This window comes from Palaemon carinicauda, chromosome 6 (assembly GCF_036898095.1).
Source record: "Palaemon carinicauda isolate YSFRI2023 chromosome 6, ASM3689809v2, whole genome shotgun sequence".
Lineage (NCBI taxonomy): Eukaryota > Metazoa > Arthropoda > Malacostraca > Decapoda > Palaemonidae > Palaemon > Palaemon carinicauda.
The window spans coordinates 93,960,009-93,968,116 of NC_090730.1; the positions used below are offsets into that span (position 1 = coordinate 93,960,009).

Sequence of the window (8,108 nt, forward strand, 5' to 3'; positions counted from 1 at the left end):
TGCTGCATAGACTGGCTGTAGTTTTCGATTTTGTGATCTAATTGTATATTTGCTGTTATTATAATGCATTGTTTAATTTTTTTCTGAAAACTGATCGCTGCTGAATTTCTTTGAATTAGAACAGACTTTTAATATCTCAATTTTTCTCAGTTGAATTAGTAGGTATCACGATGATCAGCTGAGAGCAATATAGTCTACTTAATCTGAATATTTTGGTATAGGAGGAACAAATCAATTCAGAATCTCATATTTATCTAAGTTTATTTCTGGATACAGATGGTAATCGACTTTCCTTACCTATCAAGCGGTAATTTTACTCGTGTCTTTTTTTACTACGATAACATGAAATAAAAAAAAATAACGCTTTGAATATCATACTTAGACTGTTTTCAAAATTCAAAATTTATTCTTTACTCATGCGTGATAATTATATGTTTATAGCCAAGAACTCTTAGTATTTAAAAAAAAAAAAAAAATCCAAGTTACGGTAAAATCCTCTTTAACAACTAAAAGGTATCAGACAGATGCAAATGCGGATAAACGTTGATTGATTCAGTTTGACTGCAGTGAAAAGATTATATTATGTACAGAATGGGGATAGATATGCAGAAGATACTGAAAACTTGTACGGTTACATAGTAACAGAATAAAAGCCGTTTCTATATCGTTCGATATTTCATTTTTAATTCTACAAGCCTTTTTTTTTTTAGATGTTATATCTCTCCTGGAGAGGCAACATTTCCTTTGAATATTTCTTCGTACACTATTTCAATTTGGACAAGGGCCGATGACTTTTTTATAACCAGCAGTTGCAATGCTCTCATACCTATATTTGGGAGGGGGGGGGGGGCGATAGTTGATTTTTAAAATTACAAGGTCCGTTGAATATTTGGTACTATATTTTTTTAATCTTTAGATTTTCCTCTTCCAGTTTTGCTTAATTTTTACAATCAGTCAGTAGTTTAGAAGATAATGTGTGTCATACCATTCTTGGCTTGTATTAGCCTTTTTACTCTTGTCTTTTCTTGTTTGTTTCTTTGAGACTTGCGCTATATAAGCTAGTTGGCTTCACATTTCCAGAGGTCTCTGTACCTCAAAACAACATTGATATATTTAGTTTCAAGCCCTTTACATACTAACTGCTTATGTATGTACGGATTGCATGTTCCTATAACGGTATTGTATTCAACCTCTATAACTATATCCAAGCATTAACATGTTGAAATATGTCCTCTGAAGTATATATCTGTTTGCAGGTATTACAACTTTAAGCACTATTGTGTAAATAAAAACCATAGCTAATTGCTTGGATATGTTAACGGGTGTGTAAAACTTTTATTCAAAATGGGCACTCAACCATATGGAACTAGACAAAGAGACATGATTTTGTGAAAAGCAAATCATCAAAAGGTAATTATATGAAGACATAAATAGCTGATGTCAGACTGATTATGGTTAAGGAAATCATCAAGGAAAACCGCCATGTCGCCTTCCTAAACCTTGATGTATTAACCATCCTTTTTATCGCTGCACCTCAGCTGGATATGGAAGCAGTCGTTCTGCGAAGTGAGTAATACACACATACAGTACAGCACTCATTCTAAAGGCACAGTTTTATCAAGTTGACAAAGAAACATACATACTGAGATTATCAAGAAGAAAATCTTTCTGAAATGGTCTAAATTATAGTTACCAGAAAGAAACGGAAAGGGCCACTTTTAACTATCTTGTTAGAAAAATAAGATCTTCAAGACCGCTCAGACCCAGGTAGGAGAACAATATTCCAATCATGTTGCTACAGAAAATCTTAAATCGTGTGACATTATTCTCATCTTTGTTGAGACAGAAAGTATCGTTAGCAGTAAATATTATTCTAGAAAAACCAGAGAGATTATTGTTATGATGTAAGATATTCAGAATCATTAAGCAAGATATCAAACAGGGAATTGTGAATCATGAACTGACTGCAAAATGTGAGATCATCTTTTCAATAAATATTTTCTTTTCTGGAGCCCAGCTTCATACACAAACTCAATCTCCTTCAGGTATCATAACAATTTGTGTTCCAGCTAATGGAAATATCTTTTCACATTAGGGAGAATGAACAAGTTTCATAATATCTATTTAATTTGCAGAGTCAATGAGAATAATCACATGAAAGTAACAAAGATCTTCATTACGGTACGGTACGCCTGCACATGTTACGCCTGAAAATTCTTCTGTTTGTTATTGCAAAAAAGGGTGAAAATCAGTTACATAGTTTCCAAACGACCTTTTACAGTCCAGCGTTCCCATTTTGTTTTGGGAACATTTCTTTAATTTTTATACGCAGCTTAATATTCTCAAATATAATGGTTTTATTTTGCTAAGCATATTATTTGATAAATGATTATTTATTATGAATATAGAAACAAAAACAAAAAATTCAGTTTTACTTAGCACTTTTTACTCATACATTTTTACTTATTTTTTGAGAAATGACACATGGAAATAATTATCCCTTTTCCTTGGTAATATATTACTTTTATAATAATAAATAATAAGATAATAGTGATGCGAATAATTTACTGCATTGTTTTCAGAATGGGAACTTTGGACACTAGGGCGCACTGTATACCCTGATTTATCCAGTAACCTGCACGAACATGTTGAGCCGCTCTCCGCTGAAGTTGCCACACCAAGTATCATTCTGTTCATGTCTGTGCCTCACTGTCTCTCACAGGATAACAACCAGTTAGAGTTTTGAGCTTGCTAAGGGAGGACCACAGATGTGGGAGTGTCATCATAGATCTAATTCACTTACATGGATAATTTTAAATTTTACGGGTAAAAAGTTTATCTTTTATATTATATTTATCAAAACTATCATTTTAACCACTATCCTCAAAGTTCCTTATCTTCATTATTACTTTTACTACCGTTATTGCTATTATTACTATAATTTTTATTACTGTTAGTGTTGTTGTTTCTATTTCTATTGTTATTATTACTGTTTATGCTGTTGTGCTATTATTACTATATTGGCTGTTAATATCACTGCTATCATAGTAGTTGTTGATGTTCTTACTGTTACTGTTGTTATTGTTACTGTTACAGTAGTAGTAGTAGTAGTAGTAGTAGTAGTAGTAGTAGTAGAAAAAGAACTAGTTCAGTATTACCATCACTTTAATTATTATTATTTCTGATGTTATCATGATCGCTATCATCAAGATCATGATCATTGTATAATTATATCATCTAACATTGCATGGACACCATGTCATTATATTCATTATCTTGTTCAGACAATCACCAATACTACCTCTATCACTATAAAATCTTCTTTATTATCACCATCCTAAATGATATGTTTCTTTATTTAATCTGTTGCCATCATCATTTATTTATACATATTTTCTTCATTCGTCAAAATTTGTCTATAAAGAAAATATTACTGAAGAACACTAAAATTCTTGTTATTGTTTTCTATCTATATGCAGTTATCTGAAATTCCAATGATATTGATAATGTCATCTTCTTCCTGCTGCTGGGGATCTTCCTGCTGATAGCGTTCAAGAAAATGATGACGATGCTCTTGATAAAAATGGAATGACGGAGGAGATCAATAGAGAGCTTGAAGTTCATAGAAAGGCAGTAGATGAAAATGAAGATGAAGACTTTTACAACTTCAGAGAAAAAGAAAGATTTCGTAAAAGAGAAAACCTATCATTTGATTTACACTCCATTCGCAAGGGTGATAGTGAAGCACATTTAGGCAAAGGAATGTTTGAGATATATATATATATATATATATATATATATATATATATATATATATATATATATATATATATATATATATATATATGTGTGTGTGTGTGTGTGTGTGTGTGTGTGTGTGTGTTTTCTCAGATGAAATTATTAGCCTTCTGACAGCACAAACAAATTTGTAGGCTCATAGGGATAAAGATAAGAAGGATTTCAGCATTGATGATGAAGACATGAATAAGTTTTTGGGATTACTTTTGAATAGTGGATATCACAGTGTCCCATCTGAAAATAACTATTGGTCAACAAGTGATGACTTATGCTGCGGTCACACTTAGGCGATATGGCATGGCAATGCGGTGAGCTGTGGATTTTAGCTAAATTTTGAGTATATCGCCATACATCTCCATTCATCCCGGGTGTGTTTCACACCAACTCCCACGCACCAAGATGAGCCTCGTCACGTGTGCAATATAACCCGGATTGCCACGCTCCGTCGCAACACTGGCGGACAGAATGAAACCTGCTCCATTTTTCACCTAGTGTGCGATGATGGTCCGAGAGTTGCGGTATAACGCGTGCAAGGAGATAACCATCGCATTTTTCATGCTCTGTTCCACTGGTAATATATATATATATATATATATATATATATATATATATATATATATATATATATATATATATATATATATATATATATATATATATATACAGTATATATATATATATATATATATATATATATATATATATATATATATATAGAGAGAGAGAGAGAGAGAGAGAGAGAGAGAGAGAGAGAGAGAGAGAGAGAGAGACATTTTGTCATATTAAGAAAAAAATACAAAGCCTGAACATCGTAACAAATGATATGCAATATATAGGCGGAAACAAACTTTTGTTTTTGCGATATAAAATGCTTGATTGGAGTGGTAGAAAACTTTTTATATACGGAGAGTCCCGTGGATCACGCATGCCACGATCCATATTGCATGTATATCATGTACACAAAGATCATTACTGCAATGTGCTAGACCAATTTAGATATCACAACTGGCCCACTGTGATGTGATCCCATATACAGCAGTGTATCGCATAGTGATGTACCCCATGTATCACTCTTATTGCTCTATGCCTGCATTGAGCATCTCCCCTGGTCGCCTAATCCGCATTATGAGTCGGGTATGCCACGGTGTCCTGCGTTTCGCAAAATATGTGCTGGATATTGCCTGAAAGCACCTGCAGTATTCCAATTTTCGGGATTTTTCCATATCTCCTCCGATTGCCAGGGCGTATCACCCAAGTGTGACCCCAGCATTAGAGATACCAATATTTCCTAAGACCATGTGTAGGGAAAAGTTCAAATATCAAAAAGTATTTTCATTTTGCATATAACAATAATCTTTCAAAATAAAAAAATGGCTAAGATTTTACCTTTGCTTGATATGCCCAGAGAGAACTGTCAACATGACATATTATATGAATTTCCAAGCATTGATAAATCAATGATCCCATATCCTATCCATCACAGTGATAAGCAGTTTATATGGAATAAACCTGTCCTATTTGGCTACAAGATGTGGATGATGTGTAATGCTGATGACTATCCATATAATCTTGCTTTTTACTGTGCAAGGTTGAAAACAGGTAGCTGCCACTTGGATCTCAAGTTGTTATGGACATGTTGCTGGCAGCAGTGAAAAAGGATTCGCATGTCATATTTTTTGACAATTCTTTCAATAGCTATAAACTGATGGTTGATCTTACAAAAGAAGGCTTCCGTGCTTGTGAAACAGTCATAGAAAACTACAGGAAAATGTCCCGTTTTTTACAAAGAAAGAGATGGAGAATATAGAGGTTCCTATGACTATAGATCAGATGATTTGGTATTATGTGCAAGATGGAATGATAACAGCATTGTTGCTATTGCCACTAACTACTATTGGGTGAATCCCATTCACAAAGTTAGTAGATGGGTAAAGAAGGAAGGAAAAAAGAATGTGCAACAGCCATATCTGATAAGTATATATAATAAAGGAATGAATGTGTAGATGTTTCTGACAAAATGTTGTCAACTTGCAGGACAAGGCTGCGGCCAAAAAAGTGGTGGTGGAACATGCTCTCACAACTACTGTATTTCTCCATTGTAGCTGCCTACAGATTCTATCAGCAAGAGAATCGTGACTAAACATGTGGCCCATTAAGTTTTCAGATGTGAAATAGCCCGAACGCTGGTAAAAATCCAGACATCTAGAAACAGACAAGGAGGGCCAGCATCACAAGTAACAAGGGCAGTCCGATATGATGAGGCAAAATACTTTCTTGAGCAGTGCTCTCAAAGAATATTATGTCTCCAAGAAAAAACACACTCTTGAATTGCCAAAAGTGTGGAAAAAGACTCCATAAAATGTGTAGCATCACATTTCACAAGAAGTAAGTTCAATGTCTAAAATTTAACTGTTTCTCAAAGAATCAAAGATTACTGGAGCTTTATCATCATATTTAATGTATGATACATACATACATATACCAAGGCACTTCCCCCAATTTTGGGGGGTAGCCGACATCAACAAATGAAACAAAACAAAAAGGGGACCTCTACTCTCTACGCTCCTCCCAGCCTGACAAGGGACTCAACCGAGTTCAGCTGGTACTGCTAGGGTGCCACAGCCCACCCTCCCCCGTTATCCACCACAGATGAAGCTTCATAATGCTGAATCCCCTACTGGTGCTACCTCCACGGTCATCTAAGGCACCGGAGGAAACAGCAGGACCTACCGGAACTGCGTCACAATCGCTCGCCATTCATTCCTATTTCTAGCACGCTCTCTTGCCTCTCTCACATCTATCCTCCTATCACCCAGAGCTTTCTTCACTCCATCCATCCACCCAAACTTTGGCATTCCGTGGTCATCTAAGGCACCAGAGGAAACAGCAGGGCATACCGGAACTGCGTCACAATCGCTCGCCATTCATTCCTATTTCTAGCACGCTCTCTTGCCTCTCGTACATCTATCGTCCTATCACCCAGAGCTTTTTTCACTCCACCCATCCACCCAAACCTTGGCCTTCCTCTTGTACTTCTCCCATCAACTCTTGCACTCATCCCGTTCTTTAGCAGACAGCCATTTTCCATTCTCTCAACATGGCCTAACCACCTCAACACATTCATATCAACTCTAGCTGCTAACTCATTTCTTTCACCCGTTCTCACCCTCACCAATTCGTTCCTAACCCTATCTACTCGAGATACACCAGCCATACTCCTTAGACACTTCATCTCAAACATATTCAATTTCTGTCTCTCCATCTTTTTCATTCCCTACAACTCCGATCCATACATCACAGTTGGTACAATCACTTTCTCATATAGAACTCTCTTTACATTCATGCCCAACCCTCTATTTTTTATTACTCCCTTAACTGCCCCTAACACTATGCAACCTTCATTCACTCTCTGACGTAAATCTGCTTCCACTCCACCATTTGCTACAACAACAGACCCTAAGTACTTAAACTGATCCACCTCCTCAAGTAACTCTCCATTCAACATGACATTCAACCTTGCACTACCTTCCCCTCTCGTACATCTCATAACCTTACTCTTACCCACATTAACTCTCAACTTCCTTCTCTCACACACCCTTCCAAATTCTGTCACTAGTCGGTCAAGCTTCTCTTCTGTGTCTGCAACCAGTACAGTATCATCCGCAAACAACAACTGATTTACCTCCCATTCATGGTCATTCTCGTCTACCAGTTTTAATTCTCGTCCAAGCACTCGAGCATTCACCTCTCTCACCACTCCATCAACATACAAGTTAAACAACCACACCGACATCACACATCCCTGTCTCAGCCCCACTCTCACCGGAAACCAATCACTCACTTCATTTCCTATTCTAACATATGCTTCACTACCTTTGTAGAAACTTTTCACTGCTTGCAACAACTTTCCACTAACTCCATATAACCTCATCACATTCCACATTGCTTCCCTATCAACTCTATCATATGCTTTCTCCAGATCCATAAACGCAACATACACCTCCTTACCTTTTGCTAAATATTTCTCGCATATCTGCCTAACTGTAAAAATCTGATTCATACAACCCCTACCTCTTCTAAAACCACCCTGTACTTCCAAGATTGCATTCTCTGTTTCATCCTTAATCCTATTAATCATTACTCTTCCATACACTTTTTCAACCACACTCAACAAACTAATACCTCTTGAATTACAACACTCATGCACATCTCCCTTACCCTTATATAGTGGTACAATACATGCACAAACCCAATCTACTGATACTATTGACAACGCAAAACACATATTAAACAATCTCACCAACCACTCA

General features: G+C 36.1%; 1 pseudogene; it reads left to right on the forward strand.

Moving 5' to 3' along the window:
* The first annotated feature begins 1,451 nt into the window (after positions 1-1,451).
* Positions 1,452-5,164, forward strand: LOC137643153 (uncharacterized; annotated as a pseudogene).
* Positions 5,165-8,108: the final 2,944 nt, after the last annotated feature.